This window comes from Eulemur rufifrons, chromosome 29 (genome assembly GCF_041146395.1).
Source record: "Eulemur rufifrons isolate Redbay chromosome 29, OSU_ERuf_1, whole genome shotgun sequence".
Taxonomy (NCBI): domain Eukaryota; kingdom Metazoa; phylum Chordata; class Mammalia; order Primates; family Lemuridae; genus Eulemur; species Eulemur rufifrons.
In genome coordinates, this window is record NC_091011.1 from 79523710 (window position 1) to 79544506 (window position 20797).

General features: G+C 56.9%; 1 pseudogene; it reads right to left on the reverse strand.

Annotated features, from left to right (window-relative positions):
* Positions 1-652: 652 nt before the first annotated feature.
* Positions 653-1256, reverse strand: LOC138377010 (filamin-B-like; annotated as a pseudogene).
* Between the last annotated feature and the right edge of the window lie 19541 nt (positions 1257-20797).

Sequence of the window (20797 nt, forward strand, 5' to 3'; positions counted from 1 at the left end):
AGAGGCTGAGGGCAGACCCCGCCCAGGGCTGCCGGGGCGGATGCTGGGTCTGCTTGCCCCTCTGTGACCTCAGGCAAGTCATTTCACTTTCTCTGGCTAATTTTTCCCAGCTGTGACTAGAGTCTAACAGCACCCACCTCTTAGTTTGTGCAGGTTAATGAATTAATGCCAGGAGAGCACTCAGCAAGGGGCCCAGCACGGAAGTACGAGACCACTTACTACTTCTCTTATGTAATCTCTAATCTTCATCCCAACGGGGAGGAGGTGCGGGGGAGGGGGGGTTGTATATCCATTTTACAGAAAGGAATCTGAGAGAACGGGGTAAGCAGCTCAAAGTGACACCAGGAAGATGCCCAAGGCTTCCCTGGCCCCACAGCTCCCTGTCCACTCCTGTATGGCAGCCTGTGCTCACAGCCTGCCCCAGTCTGCCCCCCTGTCACATTCCAGGGGAGGGACACTGCCCTGAGACAGACAAGGCCCTCCACCCCTGAGGGCACGGTGGGCATTCACTCCCTCCCCCTGCCCCAGGGTGTTTGTAGTGTCTGATTGTGCATCTGGGTGTGGCACATTTGTGTGTGTGTTTGTGTGTGTGAGTGAGAGTGTGTGTTTAGCCAGAGGTGGGGGCTGAGGCTGGAGGAGGCATCTCTGGGATTCAGGTCACGTTGACTTTCAAGGGGCTTCCAGGGATACTTCTGTCATCCCATTTCATGATGAGAATGTGGTCCCCTTTCTCCTTGACAGTGTAGGTGACGTTGTACACCTGGTTCCCCATGTGCTTCATGCACACCTTCTCACAGCAGGTCTTGGGCACATGCATGCCCACCATCATCATGTTGGTGCCTGGAGAGGGAGGCAGAGGGACACGCTCACACAGGGCCACCCCTGCCCCCCGATGGCTTTTGGCTCCCATATGTCCCATCCCTGCAGACAAGCCCACCCTGGGACAGTGCCCTCCTCTCCCCCTCCAGACTGCCTGCTTTGCTGCAGTCCACAGTGAAGGAGTTCTTCTGGCCCACAAAGGCCTGGGACAGTCCGGGGCCTGGCGTCACCACCTTGCTGGCATCTGAGGATGGAACTGTAGCTGGAGCCCTGGCTTGAGGACAACTTGGTCACAGTCTCCACCAGAACCGTGGATGTTTCATGAATGCCGTGGCCTCCAGACAACTGGGGACCTGAGGCACAGACCTCCCCCAACGTGGCACAATGTGCTGGAGGCCACTGTACTTGATGGCAATGAGATAGTTGCCAGGGGCCATGGGAGTGTAAGTGACCACGTGGCCCTCAGGACACTCCCGATAGTCCAGCTGCACCTTGGAGGGGCCATCGATGGTGACAGACAAGGCCCCTGAGCCGGCATTCAGGGTGTTCACGATGAACTCTGACGACATGCCTGGGGGCCAGAGGCAGCAAGGCTGTAGGCAGCAAGGGCTTGTGGCCCAGAGCGAGGCTGGGCCCCAGCCTTCCCTGAGCAGCCTCTGCCAGGACTTCGGGGCTCAGGAGCATTGCCCCGGCCTCCAGAGCAAGGCAGTCCTGGACTGGTGGCTGAGCACCCCCAAAGGCACCCTGCTCCCCAGCTCTAGGCACTCACCAGTAGTGCCTCCCTCGAGCCCAGGACCATAGGCTGACACCAAGCCTGGGTCCCCAGCCTGGCTCTGCTCTCCAACGCGGATCTTGAAGGGACTTCCAGGAATGTGGGCACCATTGAACTTGACATCGATGGAATGGACACCATTCTCGTGGGAGATGAAGCGGATGGTATGCTTGTCTGTGGGTAGAGGGTTGGTGGATGAGCCTCTATCCTCCCTCTCTCCTTCCCAGAAGGTCCTGGCCTGGCAGGGGGTGGGCAGGGGCAGGGCCAGCTCACCACTGTCCAGCTCGGAGACGTAGCACTCCTCCACGGCTCCAGAGGGCGTGTGCACCCTGGCATCGATCACACCCCGTGCACCATTCAGCTGCACCGCAAAGGACGCTGGCTGGTTCACCTTGAGCCCCGTCTCCTGCAAAGGCCACCGAGATGCTCAGACTCCTGGGAGGGCCAGGACTGTGGTGGTCTTGGTGGGACGCCACGCTGCTCTCACGGTAAGCCCAGCCCAGAGGCTCCCACTGCCCCTTCCCCACCCAGCCCAGTCCCTGCCTGCCAGCACACCGGGGCAGGGAGGAGCCAGGAGCTGGTCTGAGACCCTCTGTGTCCACTTGCTGTGAGGGCCAGCACCCTAGCTGTGCTGGGTAAATGGGGATGAGAGATGTCGTGCCCTGTCCTGGCTAACACTGTGTAAAGCAGGCTGACGGTGGAGGGCCAGTGCCTGACAGTGCTGTGTGGGCCTCAGGTGTTCCAATGTGGGAAGCAGCATGTGGCCAGACTGGCCTGGGAGGGCTTCCTGGAGGAGGTGGGCCAATGGAGAAAACCAGAGTGAGAGCTCTGGGGGAGGGGAAGGTGAGCCTGATGGGGGGAGCCCAGCCCTGGAGTAGAGGGAGGAGATGCACAAAGGCTTGCTGCTGAGCTAGTGCAACCCTGCAGCTCCCCCCAGGGCATGCTGAGGTCCCAGGGGACAGGCCCCTGAGCAGCCACAACCCTGTGGGCACCAGGGAGCCCCTGGGGAGGAAGCTCCACAGCAGTCCTAGGAGGAAGGGCAGAGCAGCAGGCCCCCTGCCAGCACCTCCAGGTTCCTCTGGGTCACATGTCTCCCTGCAAACCCCACACCAGCTCAGGGAGAGGACAAGGGGTTCCCTGCACCAGGCCTGACCCTAAATCTACTCCCTCCAGTGAGCTGACCACACCCTACGCCCTGCGCCCTCCTGGTCGGGACAGGCTGAGGCTCAGGGGCAGCAGGTGCAGCAGCAAGGGGCAGCAAGAAGCCTCTCTCGCCTTCCTCCGAGGGGCAGGCTGGGGGAAGGCCGGGGGCACAGGGGGAAATCCCCAAAGTAGGGCCTTCAGCCTGGGAAGGTGCTTTCCCAGGCCGCCTGGACTCCTGCCAGGAGCCCCTCAGCTAAGGGGGGGCTGGACTCTGCCTCTGGCCGGGGCGGCCCCTCCTTAGGGCCACCAGCTTCCTCCATCGGCCCAGCCCCTGTCCTTTCTGGTCCTGCTCCCTGATCCCCGCCCTGGGCCGGCCCTCGCGGCCCCTCCCGCAGGCTCGCCTGGGGCACCCAACCCGCTCCTCCTGGGCCAGCCTCGGAGCCACCCTGGGGCGATGGCTCAGGGTCTGCCTCTGGCCCGCTCCTCCAGCTGGTGGCGCCCCCACCGCCCCGCCCCAGCCTGCTGTGCCCAGGGTGGCCGCGAGGCCAGAAAAGTCCCCCACATCCACCCTCGCTCCCGGCACCGCTCCCGCACCTCTCTGCGCCCGTCCTCTCTGTGTCCTCCCCCGCACCGTGGCCACACCAGTCTCGCTTTTCCTGCACCTTTGACTCTTCGTTGTTTCATTCTTCAGTTCGGGGACAGGACCTAAAGAAACTAGCCCAAGCAGTATTGCGCCCGGATCCTGCACTGTTAGAAGGACCAGCGTCTAGGGTTCTGGGCCGTGCACGAGTCAAAGACGGCGCCCCTGGCTGGCACCATCTTCCCACTAATCTCTGCCATTGGCCTTAAGATCCTGGGGGAACGAACGCTTTAAGCCTCTTCTTACCTGAAAGGGTGAGGTGTGGCTGGGGCAGAGAGGGGGAACACGTCAAAAGGGGCATTGGGGTCTCGCCCCTGGGTGGTCCAAACCAGACTCCCGCCCATCCCTGGGGCGCTCTGCATCCTTGGTGGTGGCAAGACGGAGGGAAGCCCCAGAGCTGGTACCCCCAGAAGGGTCCGGCTCTGGCCTCTGGGCTCCTGTGAGAGGATGGGAGGTCGTGCCCAGCACCCCAAGCTGACTGGGGAGTGGGAGGTACCTTCGAGGCTCCCAGGCCGGTGGGACGTGCCCTGCAGTAGGTGCCCTCCCAAGCTGGGGCTTCAGTGGAGTTGGGCGGGGTCCTGCCCTACGGCAGTCCCCTGTTTGCCACTGGCAGGTGCCTTCGGAGGATGGGGGGAGGTGATGGTGGAGGGGGATTGGCAGTACCCGGGCACCAGTCCTGCCACCCTTGGGGGGCATGCGGCGAGGCCGTGGACAGAAGCACCCAGCAGCCGGGACCTACCTACCTGCCCTGGGTGCGCCCATGTGGCTGTGCTCTCCCGAGCTGCCCTGGGACTTCTGCATTGCCCTGTTCCACCCCTGCCTGAAGGACAACCCGGGGCTGGCATTGACCCTGCGACCGAGGGCCTGAGATGAGCATCCACCTAGATTCAGGACCTCTGAAGACACACCAGACAGCGCGATGCCCACAAAATAGTCATTGGACAGCCTCGACTCCCCTTTCCTGCATGCACCCTTCAGGAGCTCTGGCACCTAGAAGAGATGGTTTTCAGGGGTCAAGGGCATCAGAAGATGATGGGGGCAGGGGGAGAGGCAGGACATCTCTATTGTGCCCTTACTCCGAGGGTAGCCCACTAACGAAAAGCCAACTCATCCCCTGGCTTCTCTGACACGTCCCAGCCTGGGCGAGGCTTTGACGCTGGAGGCCCTGCCCTCTTCTGAGGCCTGTGCAGCTACCTCGTCTGCTTCTCACAGCAGGGAGCCATAGCCTGCACCCAGAAGCCATGCCCAAGAGGACCCTGCCCTGAGCCAGGAGCATGCTGCCCACACTGCGAACCAGGTCAGCCTCCTGCCAGTCCTGCCCCACCTCCTGCACGCACGCTGGGGACCCACAGCCATGGTCTGCCACCTGAGAGTGAGCAAGTGTGGGATACCTGCCCACCACCTCTGACAGTGGCCTCAGGAGTTCAGAGCCCAGGCTCAAGTCAGCAGACACTGGCTCAGGCCTGGGACTGGGCCAGAGACTACAAGGGAAATAGACACACCATCTTCTTCCTGCCCTCAGGGAGCTTCTAATCTAGTTGAGAAGATGCATTTATAGCTAATCTAACCCTAGATTTCAGATGCAATGACCGTAGTAAGGGGAGGTGTAGAAGGCAGTACAGTACGTGCTTTGCCAGAGGAGGGACAGGAGGGCAGGGAAGCCCATCCAAGCAGTCAGGGTGTCTCTACAGACACTAGGTCATTTGAGCTGATCTTCAAGGGAAAGTGGGATTTCATCAGCTGAAGGAGAGGGAGTACTCGAGGGCCCTCTGGGCACAAGGACAGGGTGGCAAGCGGTGTGCTGCAGGAACTCAGTCTGGGAAGGCCCTTGGGAACAGGCTGCAGTAAGCCTTGCAGTTTGGGCTTTCTTCTGTGGGCAATGGGGAGCCATTGAAGGCTGAAGAGCCAGAGTGTGGTGTGGTGGAAGAGGTGTTTCAGGGATTTTCATCTGGTATGGGCTAGATGCAGACAGCCCAGTTAGGGGGCTGCCACAGCATTGTCTAGGCATGGAGCCAGGGGTGGCAGAGGGCTGCAGAAAGGGGGGTGTTTCTAAAGAATGGGCAGGAGGAGCTGGTGGCTGGTGGATCCCATGGAATAGTGGAGGCCGAGTTGGGAAAGTAGGAGGGCAGAGGTGGCAGGGGCGTGGAGAGAGCTGGGAGGAAGAGGCGGCCATGGCTGAGCTGGGGTGTTACTGGCTCATAGTCAGGGGGCTAGGGGTGCCAGATTTGGCAGATAAAAATGCCGAATGCCTGTTAAATTTAAATTTCAAATAAACAACACGTAAGGTATTTGTTTTTGTTTTTTTCCCCAACTCATAAGGTTTTAGTAGAAGCTCAAAGTCACGGTGGGAATAAGCCAGGAGTCTGGCTTCAATGCTGGGTCCTTAGCACCCTGGGGCCTGCCCAGTCCTGTCCACACTGACCTCTAGCCCGTCCTTGGCATGACTCTACTCGGCCTTGAGAGAGGGAGCTTGTGCGCCAGCAGCCTCCGAGATTATTCTTTCCTAGCGTCAAAGATTAAGAGCTGGTCAGGAGTTGCATCCCCCTGCCACTCCCTGGACAGGTCACCATCAGCAGGAGCCCAAGCCTCCCGCCATCCCTACTCACCCTCTCAGCCGCTGCTCCGTACACCCTGCTCTGCCTGGCCCCACAGCCCGCCCTCCACCTGCCTTCTTCATGCCTCTGTCAGAGCTCCTGAGTGTCGTGGGACGACATCTCATCACTTGACGGACTGGTTTCACTACAGATTCGTGGCCACAAACCTCAACGAACGCTCAACACTGCCAGAAATCCTAGTACAATTCCCTGGCAAATCTATTTTCCCACTGCCTGGGAGGAACATTCCATACATTCCGGTGGTGCTCCCCTTACCTGCTGTATAATCTTGGCAAGTTACTGAACCTTTCTAAATCTCAGGTCCTCCCCCTGTGACGCGAGGATGTGAGAATGACTCTGTCATCGCTCTCTTCAGGGATTGTCTTAGCCTGGGTTCCCTGAAGGCAGAGCTGGTTTGGGGCTATGATCCCAGGAGCCAGAGTGAGGGATGGGGAGGCTGAAGCAGGGAGGACGGGGCGCCAACACGGAGACGCGTTATGGAACCGGCCACTGCCATGGGCGTCTGTGCAGCCGGTCCTGCAGGACCATCTGAGCCATATGAAAGGCGGATGCACAGTAGGAGCACTTACCCATTGGCATCGGTGCCTCATGCATCAGGGGTGGCCACACAGGGCATTAGCTGCTCCCAGTTACGCCTGAGTGAGTGGCTGGGCGGGTCCCCGAGGGTGTCCAGTGCTGTGTATCAGAGAAGTGCCAGGGAGAGAAGGGAGAGATGTGCCTCGGGGGCCTGAGACGCTGTCGGGATGCGCCTGTGCAGCGCTGCTTGCACACCGCGTGTACCTGGAGCAGGTGTGGCTGAGAGGATTTGCACAAGAGGCGGCCAGCACGAGGCGTTAAGTGGGATAATGCACATAAAAATCACTTTACAGCGCCCAGCACCTTTTAAGCTCCCACAATATATTATTATTTTAATTGTCGTATCATCTCCTTCTGAGACTCAAACTAAAAGGTCAATATTAACATTTTTTACCTGTAACACAAGGTAAAAGAAGCTTCTGGGAAACTCAGGCTATGAAATGAAAGCCCAGGGCCCCAAGGAAAGGGCATTGTTTGGCCAGGCGTTTGAGTTCCACAGCTGAGAGTGATCACCGGGAGCCTGTTTTATGTGTGGCGGGCCCCGAGCTGGATACAAGGAGACAGTGATGAATGAGACATGGTCCTGCCTGGAATATTCTGGGAAATGAGATTCCCGGCAGAGGGAAGGGCGTGGACACAGGACTCAGGTGCACACAAATGTCAGGCTTGGAATAAATGTCTGGCCCGTTTCTCTGCTGGGCCAGTGGACCCACATGCAGCTTTCCTGACCAGAAACAGCTTTTTTTTTTTTCTTTCATAAATAGATGAAGTCTCGCTTTTTTGCCCAGGCTGGCCTCAAACTCCTGGACTCAAGCAGTCCCACTGCCTTAGCCTCCCAAGTAGCTGGGACCACAGGTGAGCGCCACCACGCCCAGCACAGCCCCTTCTTGAGAAAAGGAATACTTTTGCTAGAAATGAGAAGAAGGAACGACTTGGCCCAGGCTTGCCTTACCTGGCACGGATGCCTCTGCGTGGAGACCGCTGCTTCCCGTACAGCCACGCGTGGGCCTGGGGGACCCAGGTGGGCGCAGTAGCAGGATGTGATGCTCTGGGGGCAGCAGAAGGCCCCGGTTCGAGTCAATGAGTTCAGAATCCAGTTCCTGCTCCCCCACTTACAGCCCGTGCTGGTCATTCTTCATTCCTCCCCGTCTCCTGTTCATTCTCTGTCCCTCTCGGTCCCCTACAGACAACATCACTGAGCTTTCACGCCTTCCTGTTGGCTCAGCTGGCACCAGCAGGGGAGCAGAGGGCAGGGGAGGAGAAAGGTGCGGTACTTCCTCCTGGGCCGCCTCCTGCTCTCCTGGGCTCCAGTGGTAACACTGTTCCTCCCCCTTGCCCCCTCAGCCCAGGAGGTGACAGTGGCTTCCTGCTGTGTTTAGCCCGTGGGTGCCTCAGCCTCCCTTGTCTGTTCTCTTAACCCCCACTGTAGAACCCCTGCAGATCTGTGAATACGTCCTTCTTTAAATTCTCCTCAGCTAAATCCATTTGAAGGGAATTCTTTTCTCTCCCGGGTCCTTAGCTGATGTGCTAACCTTTACTGCTTACTGCACCGAGTTAGTTAACTTCTCTCGGCCAAAATCTTTCATCTGCAAAACGAAGTAATACCTCCTACCTTATGCCGGGAAGATCCAACGAGACACACGTACCTGACATCTGACATCTGCGTGGTGCCTGGCACACAGGAGACCCCAACATGAGTGACTTCCCGTTCCTACCTGCTTCGGGTTGTACTGTCAACAGCAGCAGGTTGCTTTTCTCTCTGGATTTGGTGGCTAGAAGCGAAAGGTCACTGTAGGGAGGAAGAGAAGGATTAGTAAATGATTAGATTTTTCTACTTCATTTGATATCTTTCAAGTCACAGCAGCTGTGACGGAAGAATAAGCCGGCTGCCAGGTGAGCAGCTGCGGCGGGTGGGGGCTGTACTGTATCATCGATGTGAAACATCGCCTGGCTGTGCCTCTCCCAAATTCAGCCTAAGTAGCCTTCCAGGAGGGACCCCCACGGGTCCACCTCACTGCGTTCCAGGCCCAGCGCCCAGCTGTAGCGTGTCCACTCAAGTACGAAATGTCAATGACACCCCTGACCGCCACTGCCCTCAGGGTGGTACTCACAGCTGGGACCCAGGACTTCCTTGTCGAATGCAAGCTGCTGGGATTTTAGGGATGTGTGTGGGTTTTCCATTTTGTTCCGTTTCTGGTATGGGAAGACTGCGGCACTCAGATTGCACATGTGAACCCACGTCAGAGCCACCCCTGGGGGGGGCAGAAGGTTCCCAGGTGCTCACCAGCAACCTCCCAGCCTGGGGGAGCTTGCCAGCAGAGGCGCCCACTCAGCCCTGTGCCTGTTCCCACCTGCGGCTTCTCCAATCTCTTTTGATTTTCTTTTCTCAAAGATTGACCCCTGGGGAGCCCATTAGCGCTTGGAGAAGCTAAGAGGGTGGGTGGGGGGAGAGGAGAGGGAGCTTGTGTGGCCCCCTGCCTGGGATTCCCTCTTCTTCTCATCCCTTCGGCCTCACCCTCAGCTTCAGCAGTGCCTCCCCTGGTGCTCCAGTAGAATGGCCTGCGAACGTTCTAGACAGCTCCACTGTCCAGTACAAGGCCCTGTGAAGCTATTGAGCACCTGTAATATGTCTAGTGCAACTGAGTATCTGAAGTTTTCATTTTAATTCCTTTAATTACTTTTAATTTAAGTAACCACATATATCTATTGGCTACCATACGGGACAGCACATATTTAGACCGTAAGCCAACTTTGTGTGAATTAGTAAAAGGTGTCGCTCCTCAAGGCACTTTATTTTCATCAACTGGGAAAGTGTTAGAATAGATCCACAATGGCTGTGATGCGAACCAGTCTCCGTGGAATTGTGTGGGCACAGCCCTACATCACAGCCCCCACTCTGGGTCCCCTCTCCCCGACCCCCCGCAGTGACGATGACTCCTGGACCCACAGTCCTCCATGGGTGCCCAGCCCGTGCTGGGCAGGTTGCACGGATGACCATAATTCCTGCTCACAGCCGCTCCATGACGCCATTATGGTGCCCAGGAAACTGGGGGTTGGAGAATTTCAGCAGCTCAGCCAGAGCAGAGGAACCAGCCTCCCCCCGCAGCTCTGCTGGCTCCAGACTGCACCACCATGGCGACCCCTGCCTGCTCCTCTCCCACTGACCAGGGTTTAGACACAAACAGGACCTTAGATAGAGGCTGAGGGGACGTGGACAGCAGCTGCTCCTGCCACATAACTGGGAGAAGGAGAGTCTGATACAAGGGTAGAGGCCAGTGGAACAAAACTATAGCTGGGGCCATCTCGAGGCACCAGATGTCCTGGCACCCAGTGGTGACCTCAGGCACCCACCCTTATTGGTAGCAGCTTTATTGAGATACAACTCACATACCACACAATTTGCCCATCTACAGTGTGCAATTCACAGAGTTATGCAACCCTCGCCACAATCAAGTTTAGAACATTTCATCACCCCCAAAAGAAATTCTATGTTCTCAGGCCCTAAGCAAACCATGACTCTACGTATTTTTTCTCCATAGATTTGCCTGTTCTGAACATTTCATATAAGTGGAATCACACAGGAGCTTCCAGGCTGCTTGACTCAGGGAGGTGCTGGGAGGTGGAGCACTCAGAGGGGACATGGAGACTCCACGCCACCCTCCCACGCCCACCCGTGCCTTGCCCTGTCCATCTCTTCCTCTGTGTGTCCGTATCCTTTGTAATATCCTTTGTAACAGCTGATAAGTAGCATGGAGTTTGGACCTGGAGGTGTAGCAGCCGTCTTGTCACTGTAAGGCAACCTTGAAGATGGAAGTCACATGTGGAGACAGAAGAGAATAAAGACAGAAGTTGGCTTGCGCAGGGATGACATCTCCAGCTCCCAGATCAGCCCTTGACAGCCGCCATCCAAATTCATTTACCTGAAAGGAGAATAAATTCTTGTTTTGCCAAATAAATAAATGGAACCATATAACATGTGGTCCTTCATGTCTGATTTCTTTCACTTAATGTGTTTTTAAGGTTCATCCATGTCATTGTAGGTAGCCGTACTTCATTGCTTTTTATTGACAACTAATATTCCATCGTATGTGCCATTGTATTTATCTATTCATCAGTTAATGGACATGTGGGTTGTTTCTACTTTTGAGTTATGGACAGTGCTTGCTGTGAACATTCATGTACAAGTTTTTGTGTGGACATTTGCTTTAATTTCTTTTAGGTATACAAAGAGGAGTAGAACTGTTGCATCATATAGTAAACTCTATTTTTTTTTTTTTTTGAGACAGAGTCTCATTCTGTTGCCCCGGGTATAGTGCAGTGGCATCATCACCACCCACAGCAACCTCAAACTCCTGGGCTCCAGTGATCCTTCTGCCGCAGCCTCCTGAGTATCTGGGACTACAGGGGCACACCACCATGCCCAGCTAATTTTTGTATTTTTTGTACAGACAGGGTTTCACTCTTGCTCAGGCTGGTCTAGAAACTCCTGGCCTCAAGTGATCCTCCTGCCTCAGCCTGGCAGAGTGCTAGGATTACAGGCGCGAGCCATTGAGACCGGCTGATCTCTGCCTTTTGATTGGATTGTTTAATCCATTCACGTCATTGATATACACAGTTGGATTTACATTGCCATTTTACTTGTTTTCTAAATGTCTCCTGTCTTTTTTGTTGCTGTATTCCTCCTTTACTTCTTTCTTTTGCATTGAGTATTTTCTACTATAACATTGTAATTCCTTTAATGATTTCTTGAGTGAGTTTCTTTAGTAGTTGCTCTAGGGCTCACCTGTGGACGGTGTCCTGCACTGCCTTCCCGTCCAGTCCTGGTGCGTTGTCCACGGGAAAGGCCCTGGCGGAGACGGTGGACCGGACAGCTGCCTGAGGGAGGATGATGGCCTTGGACAGACCAGCCTCAGGGAGCAGGACTGAGGCACGGAGGTGGCCACAGGGGGGCCCCAGTGAGCAATACAGAGGCTGTAGCTTTGATGGGACTTTTTGAGGCTTCCACCCTGGGGATCACCTCAGATGTTATGAGTAGGGACAGATGTCCAGCCCCAGGGAAACACACGCCCTAAGGCCTGGGTCTGCCTTTTGTCAGGCTCCTCTGGCATCTGCCTCCTCTGGCATCTGCCCCCGCTGCCCCGGCCCACACCTTGAACCCCTCCGAGTGTGGGCCCCTGAGCTGTCCACATTCCCCGTTGCCCCAGGGCCCAACAAGGCTGTGGGGGCAGGGTTCAGTGGGAATGGTGGCTGTCCCACTGTCAGCACATCTGGAAACCTTTGAAAATAGACCCAAGAGCAGGGAGCAAGTGGGCCACAGGACAAGGTGAAGAGCCAGGGTCACCTACATCACCAGAGATCAGTCCCCTCAGTGGGGATAAGGACCTCCTGCTACTCATTCAGACCCCCACAGGGTCCCGACTGAGGGCTTTGGGGGCCAGAGGTCAGCCCCTGGCTGGGGGTGGGGCACAGAACTGAGGCATGATGGGAGGGGGCTCTGCCCTTTAACCTTCACCCTGGCCCCTGCTCCTCGTGCCAGCCGGTGCTCAGCTTCCTGGCATCCACCGTGCAGTATCAGAGGTTGCTGCTTGCCAAGCTCTGGTCCAGGGTAGAGGTGGGGGCTATGGTGTCTGAGGACCCGCAGGGGCAGACCCTGAGGGGGCGACCTGCCCTAGGACTCTGACCTCCTACCCTGGCCCTCACCCCAATCCCAATGCTGGTCCCTGGATCCCAAAGATTGTGAGCCGCTGGCCGGGTGTTCCCCATGAGATTTGGGCCTCACCACCTATCTGCCCCTGCACCCTTGGGCAGTCAAGGCTGGTGGCCCCACACTGCTTCCACCAAGTCCCTGAGCCTCTTGGGAGAGGTACCTGGAGCAGGAGGGGTGATTTGCAAGCAGACCAGGTCCCATGTTGGGGTGAAGTATGCAGGTCAGAGAACACACATGCACAGGAGTGCAGGTGCCTAGCACAGTGCCGGCCCCTCCCAGCCCTGCAGGGGCTGAGGGGAAAGTCTCCCACCCCCACCAGCTGCCACCAGCCCTGCCTCCCAGGGCACTCTGAGAACATACACATCCCCAGGCCAGCCCCTCCCCTCCCACCAGGAGGCAGGGGGCAAGAGATGGGAGGGCGAGGAACGGAATAGACAGGGCACCTCTTCCCTCTGCCCCCAGCCATGGCCACAGCTCCTAAAGGACAGTCCCTTGAGGGTGGAGACGGTTCCCCACTGATGCCCTGGCTTTTGTAACGCTGTCCACACCTCTGTGAATGCTCCTTTCACTAAACCCTCCTCTATCTAATGCCACCTGTCTCCTGCCAGGACCTCGACTCTCACCCAGAGCCACCCACACTGAAGCCAGGCCCTTGTCCTGGGTCCCTGGGGCTGTCAGGGAGCCTGGTGGATGTCACCAAACCCCTGGAGACAATGCTTAGCCTCCCAAGAGCTGTGGGGAAGTGAAGAGAGGGAGGGACCAGCGAGACAGCTGGGGATGGCCCAGAAGAGCCCGGCTGGAGAATAGGCGGGGAGAAGACCAGCTGGGCACTGTCGCTGCCTCTTTGAAGGATGATTTTGGATATGTTTTCCTTCCCTTCCCCCCTCCCCCCCCCCACCCCTTCCCTTTCTTTCCCTTCCCTTCCCTTTCTTTTCTTTCGGACAGAGTCGCCCAGGCTAGAGTGCAGTGGTGTCCTCGCATCTCACTGTTACCTCAAACTCCTGAGCTCAAGCCTCCCAAGTAGCTGGGACTACAGGCGCGTACCATTTGCTAATTTTTCTATTTTTAGTAGACTTGGGGGTCTCACCCTTGCTCAGGCTGGTCTCGAACTCCTGATCTCAAGTGATCCTCCTGCCTCAGCCTCCCAGAATGCTAGGATTACAGATGCGAGCCACACTGCTGGCCTGGATCTATTTTTCTTTCTTTTTCTTTTTCTTTTTCTTTTTTTAATTACTTAGAATTTTTATTTTAGACTAATTTAGAAGAGTTCTATAACACATATTTATCATATATGAATCCTTTGTTTGTATAAAAAGGAAAATACAAGCCAAATAAATTAGTTAAGCTTTTCCTAAAACTTTCTTGACATTTAGAGTTTGAATCTCCTCAATCACTCTATAAGAATGTTTGCTTATTTTCAATTTACACATAGTAAAGGTCACTCTTTTCAGTGTGCGGTTCTATGAGTTTTGGCAAAGGCAGAGAGTTGTGTAACCACCAGCACAGTCGAGATACAGAACTGTCCCCATCAGTTCATGTTGTCCCTTTGTCGTCGACCCCTCCCCGGAATCCCAGCCCCGTTCTGTGGTTTCTCCTCTGCCTGTTCCTAAGGAGAGGCAGCTGGGGCAGGCAGGGTCTCCTGGGGGCCACGATCATTCCCCGGGCACATGGGGCCAACACCCAGGGCCGGAGAGTGAGGAAGGAGGCCGCCAGCAGCCAGCTCCTTCAACTCTTCCCCTGGCTGTGTCCTGCCCAGTGGAGCGGGAGGAGTCGGTGTGTGTCCCAGGGGGCAGCTTGGGGTGGGGGCTAGAAAGCGCTGGGCCACCAGAGTGTGGGGACTGGCACGCCTGCCCGGCTCTGCCTGCCCCAGGGACTCAGGCCGGTCACAGAGAGGCAGCCTCTCAGAACCAACGGAAGGTAGGACGTTCTCAGAAGAGCAGCCACTGCTCTATTTAGCATGATAACTTCTACCGTGTGCCAGGTGCTGGGCTGGACCGGATCCCACCACTGCACGGCAGTGCATTGTTGCTAATAGTAAATCATAAATTCCATTTTACAGACGGGGACACCCAGACTCAGAGAGGTTGAACAACTTGGCCAAGGTCATCTGGCTAGAACCTGAACCCCGGTCTGTCTGGCTCCAAAGTGATAAAATGTCACTGACAGTTTAGTCTGGTTCACAGCCCAGTGCCTCATTTTACTACTTGCTGTGTGCCTCTGAGTAAACTGACTAACCTTTCTGAACCCCAATGTCTTCATTTATAATATGAAGATAATACACAGCCCTGCAGTTATCATGAAAATCAAATATGATCCCAGTGTTGGGTGAGGAGTAGGTTGTTAAAGATTGTTATGGATTGAATTTATATGTTGAAGTCCTAACCCCAGGTACCTCGAAATGTGACTTTATTTGGAAATGGGGTGACAGCAAAGGTAATTAGTGGAGGTCATTAGGGTAGGCCCTAAGCCAGCATGACTGGTATCCTTATGAAAAGGGGAAACGTGGGCGCAGATGTGCACAGGGAGAAGCCATGTGCGGATGAAGGCAGAGACCTGGGAGATGCTTCTACGAGCCAAGGAGCACCAAAGAAAACACCAAGAACACAAAGAAGTAAGCTGAGTGACCTGTGCAAGTTGATGTGGTTAGCAAGTGACTCGGCTTACTTTTTGTAAGTGGGGATGCCGTTATGTTAATAACAACACCCACCTCCTCGTGGCTGGCCGTGGCAAGTAAACACAGTAATGTGTGAAAAGTTGACGGCATCCAGTGTGTATCCAGGTTTCATAACTGTCTTGCTGTAGTCGCTCCTTCCATTGGCAGCCCCAGAGGGGGGCATCCCTGGCTCCTCCGTAGCTTGGGACGAGCTGCTCATCTGCAAAGGGGCCCCGTGTCCTTACTCTCTCTTCCCTGACCCCAAACCTCAGGTCTGCAGTGAGGACACAGGCCTGAGCACACCTGCTCTCTAGATGGCTGAGTTCCAGGTGGGACCCAGGATCTCCACACTCGCTGTCCCTTTGCCCAGCCCTTTGGGGCACTCCTATGGCTGCCACGGCAAAGCAAAGCCTCCTCGGAGTTGGGGGCCAGTGAAGAAGCAGCTGCCCTTTTCTCCTTCCCATCTCCCCCGACACCTCCACTCCCCAGCAATGGCCCCCAGCTGTCGTGGTCTGTCAGTAGCCTCGTGGCCTTGGAAGTGCCGCCCAGGAGAGAGGGGAGGAGGACAGGCTGAGAGAAAAGGGAGCCTGGCCCACAAGACTGGCAGAGGTCGCCAGCACCCTCGTGGCCCCCGTCTGCCCGCAATGGGGCTCTGGGTGGGCGTCAGGGTTGCAGCTGGTTCCTGGCTTGGAGAACTGCTTAGCACCATGGTTCCAGGACACTGGCCTGGTAAGAACCCACCCCCAGAACCCCTCCAGTGAGATCTGACACCTCCTCCTCCCTGGGGGTCCCTGACCCATGGGTCTCCCCGGGGTGCTTTGGCCCCAGGGCTCTCCGCTTTCTGGACTTTCTGCCCCTGGCATCAGAGACTACAAGAGCAGGAGAGAGGCCTGGGGGATGCCCCACCCAGATCCCCCCAGGCCTGACCCCACAATGTCACAGTGTTGGCTCAGGGGTGACCAGCTGACCAGAGCTGAACACCTGTCCCCACAGCTCTGCTTGGCTCTTAGCCCCCAAAGGCTCCCTCTCCTCCCCCACCACACATCCGAAACACTCAGCCCACGATCCCCCCACAACCCACCCCTCAAGAGGCCAGAGAGGGACAGCAGGACATCCCCTCCCATGGTTAAGTATTGAGAAGCCACATGGGAGGAATGTCATGCCCCTCACCCCTCCCATGACCTTATACCTCAACAATGACAGCCAGAAGTCCCAGGGCCATCCTTTGAGGAGTCCCCCCAAGGGTGGCTCTGTCATTGCCCCACCCCTCTGAGGCCCAGACGTAGGCTGAGGAGACCCCCCACGCCTTTGGGCTGGCCCCGCCTCCTGGATAGAATAGAATCTCTCCTCCTTTCCCACCCAGAGCCCGCCTCAGAGGGACAACCATTCTGCCCGGACCAGAGTCCCCAGCCTTGGTTCTAAGCTGCAGGGGCTTGAGATGGATTGAGCCTGGGACCTGGGCCCCCCACACCCCACATCAAAGATGGGTGGGCCTCTTGAGCCTGGATGGGATAGCTAGGGACTCTGAGCTTCAACCAAGTTCATCTTGGGACAAAAGGGACACCGCCAGTCCTCAGCTGGTTCCTGCGGGGCTGGGCTGGCATCTGTCCCAACTGCAGGGGCAGGAAGGCTGGGGCTCCCTACTGGACTTCCTCCTCCTCTTCTCCCCCTCGAGCAGGTGTCTGGTGCTCGGCAGTGAGACAGGCAGAAGGCTGGAGGCCCTGACCCCTTCCGTGACAGAGCCCAGGCGCGGGGAGGGAAGTGGTTGAGCGTAGTGCTGAGACAAGCAGGTTTAGGAGGCTGGAGCCAGACCTAGTGCAGCGGTGGGGGAGGGGTGTCTGGGGCAGTGTCCTGGTGTCTGCACCAGGGCGAGGAGGATGTTCACGCAGACCCAGGGGGCTGAGCTGGGAGAGGAGTCCAGGGCAAGGTGAGACGTCGTCAGCACATGTACTGAGATGGTGAGAAATCCAGGCAGTGGTGAAGCCCCAGGATCTGAGAGTGTAACCGAGAAAGAGGCAGGTGCAGGAGGTCAGCAGAGACCGGGCTTTGGGGGCGTTCCTGAGGACTGCGTCGCTTGCTTCAGCTGTGGGCCCGAGCCCAGAGGAGGAGGCGAAGCCAGAACAGAGTCCACAGAGGAGGGCAGGAGCCGGGCTGCAGGGCGGCAGGGACAGGAGAAGTGACCAGTCAGGAAAAGGGAAGCCACGATTGTTCCCATGGCCTGGGCGGGAGGCGGGTGTCCAGGGCAGCTTCCTCGACCTCAGGCCACGTGAAGAGAGGCAGAGTTGTAGATGGGGAAACATGGGGACTCGAGGTGTAGAGGTGTCCGTGTGACAGTGCTGGCGAGTGGGGGCCTTCCAGGTCATGCTCTGAGGAGGCAGAAGTTAGTAAGAAACAAGAGGAAGCCCCAGCTGCGATGTCCTGGGCGTTGATCTAACGCCACTGCTTCTACTGTCAGCAACTGCAGGGCCACTTTACAGACAGGAGCCGGGGGCGTGCTGAGGCCTAAGTCAGGTTACTCCTGTCCCAAGCAGAGCCTCAGCCTGGACGATGCCCCACGAGGCCTCACCCAATTTCGTTACTTAAGGATTTATTGTCTATCTCACTCCAAGGATCCCGGCGGGCACAAGGCGCTTGATAAACATTTGTCGAATCTAGACCTCACAGCGGACCTGTCACACCGGGGCTACCATTCTCACTTTCAGACAGGAAATGGGGCTTCCAAGAGAGTAAATGGTTTGCTCAAGCACACGCAGGTCCCGAGTGGGAGAACTAGGCTTTGACTCAGCCCTGCTGACCTCAGAGCCTGGTGTCCAGCCACTGAGTTCTCAGAAACTTGGGGTTCTGAGAAAGAGGCCAGCCTCAGGAACCCCAAGAGCTCAGGCCTGAGGGGGTGGGAGTTTGGGAGACAAAGGCAGATGTCATCTGCAATGCAGGGCTGGCCCAGGGTTGGGAGGGGGCCTCCGTCCTCCCTCCCTCCCCGTCACCCTGGGTTTCAGTTCCATCTGGTGACACGGTTTCCCTCGCTGCCCCAGCTCCACTCACACTCACACACCCTGGCTTCTACCCGAATCAACGGAGATGCCCCAGCCTGGGTAAGTACCAGCCTGGGACCATGTCACACCATTGGGAGTGGGAAGCCTGGGCACATCTCTGCTGAGGCTCCTGGGGCTGTGGGGGCCAAGCCTCCCTGCCCCCTACAGGCCCCTGCCACACTGGGGGAACTGGGAGTGAACAAAGGGCTCGGCATAGCCTCACTTCCCCTTTACTCTGCTCCCGCCCACAAGGCAGCACAGGGAGGCCGGGGGACCCCTGGATCTGGGGGCGCTCTCTGCCCCAGAGTGCTGCCCTCCCTCCCTCCCTGTGCTGTCTCTGGCCCAGGGTGGCTCTCGGCTCAAGTTCTCCAGCTCAGGGGAAGGCAGAATTGGAGCCAGGATGAGCCCCCGCACAGCCCCTCTCCCAGAAGCCCCACGCCAATGCTGGGAGCCCAGGAACGTCAGGGTGGCTCTGATGTTTAGAGATGAGGGAGTGAGGTTCAAGGACCCATCTGAGGTTGCTTAGCTTGAACACAGCAGAGCTGATGCCAGCTCATGTGTCGCCCCTTCTTCTGCACACAGGGAGCCCCTGCTGGTTCTTGAAGTTCAGAGACTCTAAGTAAGGGTGGGGCCTCACCTGAGCAAGGTGGACAGTGGGGGGCAGGGACAGGGTGCAGAATCCTAGGGTCTCATGGTCCCTCAGTGTGTGTGGGGGGGCATTTGACAATAAAAGAAGGCTCTTCTTGGCTATTGCTCCGATATATTTTCTGGATCAACAGCAATGTTTTTCTATTAAACATACTGACCTCCAGTAAGAAACGGTCCCATTTTGTGGGGTGCCACTTTCCATTAAATAGCAGTTTCATTTTTAAAGAAATATAAAACAATCTACCCATCCACATTTTCCCCATCCATATTTTAAATTTTAAAAATGTGTAGTGAAATACTCAGCAGATACAAATAACAAAATACTTATATATAATAATATATGGGCCACAAAGGAGGGGAGGAGGGGGAGATACAGGAGAGATGAAAAAAGACAACGCACGAGCGTCTTTTCACTCTTCAAGAAGGTAAAGATCAACCCAGGAGAGCGAGGGGAAGGTCAAAGTTCTGATTCATCAGCTAATACTACTGTATGTGTTAAAAACACAAAGCTTTAAACTTTGCAGGGTACATAGTGCTATCTAGAACTTACATGTTTTATTTGCTATCTAAAATTAAACCATTACCTTGGAGATTTTCTTCATTTAAAATATTTTTAATGAAAAATTGCTATAGAAAACGAACAATGAAAAGACAGGAGTCGTCCCTGAGTAAGCTAATTTCAGTGGAAATCACACATTAAAGTCACAGGAAACCAATCCTCCTAGGAGGGGAAGTCAAGGCAGACTCTCCAGGGAAGGTGATGCGGATACAGAAAATTTGAAGAGCAGAAGTTACCACGCAAGAATCTTCTAGGAGAGGTAATGGGTCATGTGAAGGAGGAGGCCGGCAAGCAAGGCCCCTTTATGGAACCGAAAACGTTGAAAACGACAGGTGGACAGCCAAGGTAGCAGCGAGGGAGAGAAGAGGTCAGACTGGCGACCACGTCCCGACCCTAGGAGGATCGGAAGGCGACCCTAGAGGGGAGCTGGGGCGAAGCGGGTCGGGGGTGAGGATGAGAAAGGCACAGAGCGGCGCAGGGATCCCCGCAAGCACGTTGAGGAGGGCGTGTCCGGGTCCTGGTGCCAGCGACTGGGAGCTGGGGCTGGGGCCACCCTGGGAAGGCATACGGGCAGGCGCCCCGGGAGCCTGGGGCGATCGGCCACACCGTGCCCTCATGCGTGTCTCTGTTGATGGCTTGCATGCAGCCGTCCTTGAGCTCCTGTGGGGCGCAGGGCTGGGGAAGCCCCCTGGCCCCACTGAGCACTGCATTGGGGTCTAGTGGGGTTGTCGAACGACTGTTTTACTGTTCCAGATTGCTGAAGGAACCCAGTGGTAGGTCCAGGGCACCGCGCTATCTGAGGCCCTGGGCTGGTGCTTTGCTCAGCCCAGGTCTGCAGTCGCCGGGTCAGTGCGGGGCCCCGGGGTGGATCCGCGGGGCGGGGCGGGGCGCTGCAGGCTCACGGAGCTCCGCAGCCGCGGCCCGGGGGCGTGGGTGGCAAGAGGCGGAAGTGCCGGGCAGCAGGCGGACGGGCAGGAGGCGCAGCTCCGGGAGAGCGCAGCTCGGCCCCGCCGCCCGGCCCGTGCTCCCGGGCGCAGCCACGCGGGCGCACCGCGGACAGGTAGGTCCCGGCCGCCGCGCGCCCCTCTTCGAGGAACGGTGCCCGGCTACTGCCTACTTCTCTCCCTGACCTAGAACGTGGCCTGCGCCCCCGGGGCACCTGCCGATGGCTGGCGGGGGACTAGGGCGGGGTCCGCGCCCAGCTCTGCCTGGCACCTGAGCTCGAGGATGGGGAGCGCCTGGGCAGTCTGCCGTGGGCCACCGAGGGGCGAGGCCTGATCCCCCCTTTCGGTGTGCTCTCCATCCCTCTTTCCCAGCCACCCTCACCCAAGGCGTTCGTCCCCCCAAGATCTTAAGGCCAATGGCAGAGATTAGTGGGAAGATGGTGCCAGCCAGGGGCGCCGTCTTTGACTCGTGCGCGGCCCAGAACCCTAGACGCTGGTCCTTCTAATAGTGCAGGATCCGGGCGCAATACTGCTTGGGCTAGTTTCTTTAGGTCCTGTCCCCGAACTGAAAAACGAAACAACGAAGAGTCAAAGGTGCAGGAAAAGCGAGACTGGTGTGGCCACGGTGCGGGGGAGGACACAGAGAGGACGGGCGCAGAGAGGTGCGGGAGCGGTGCCGGGAGCGAGGG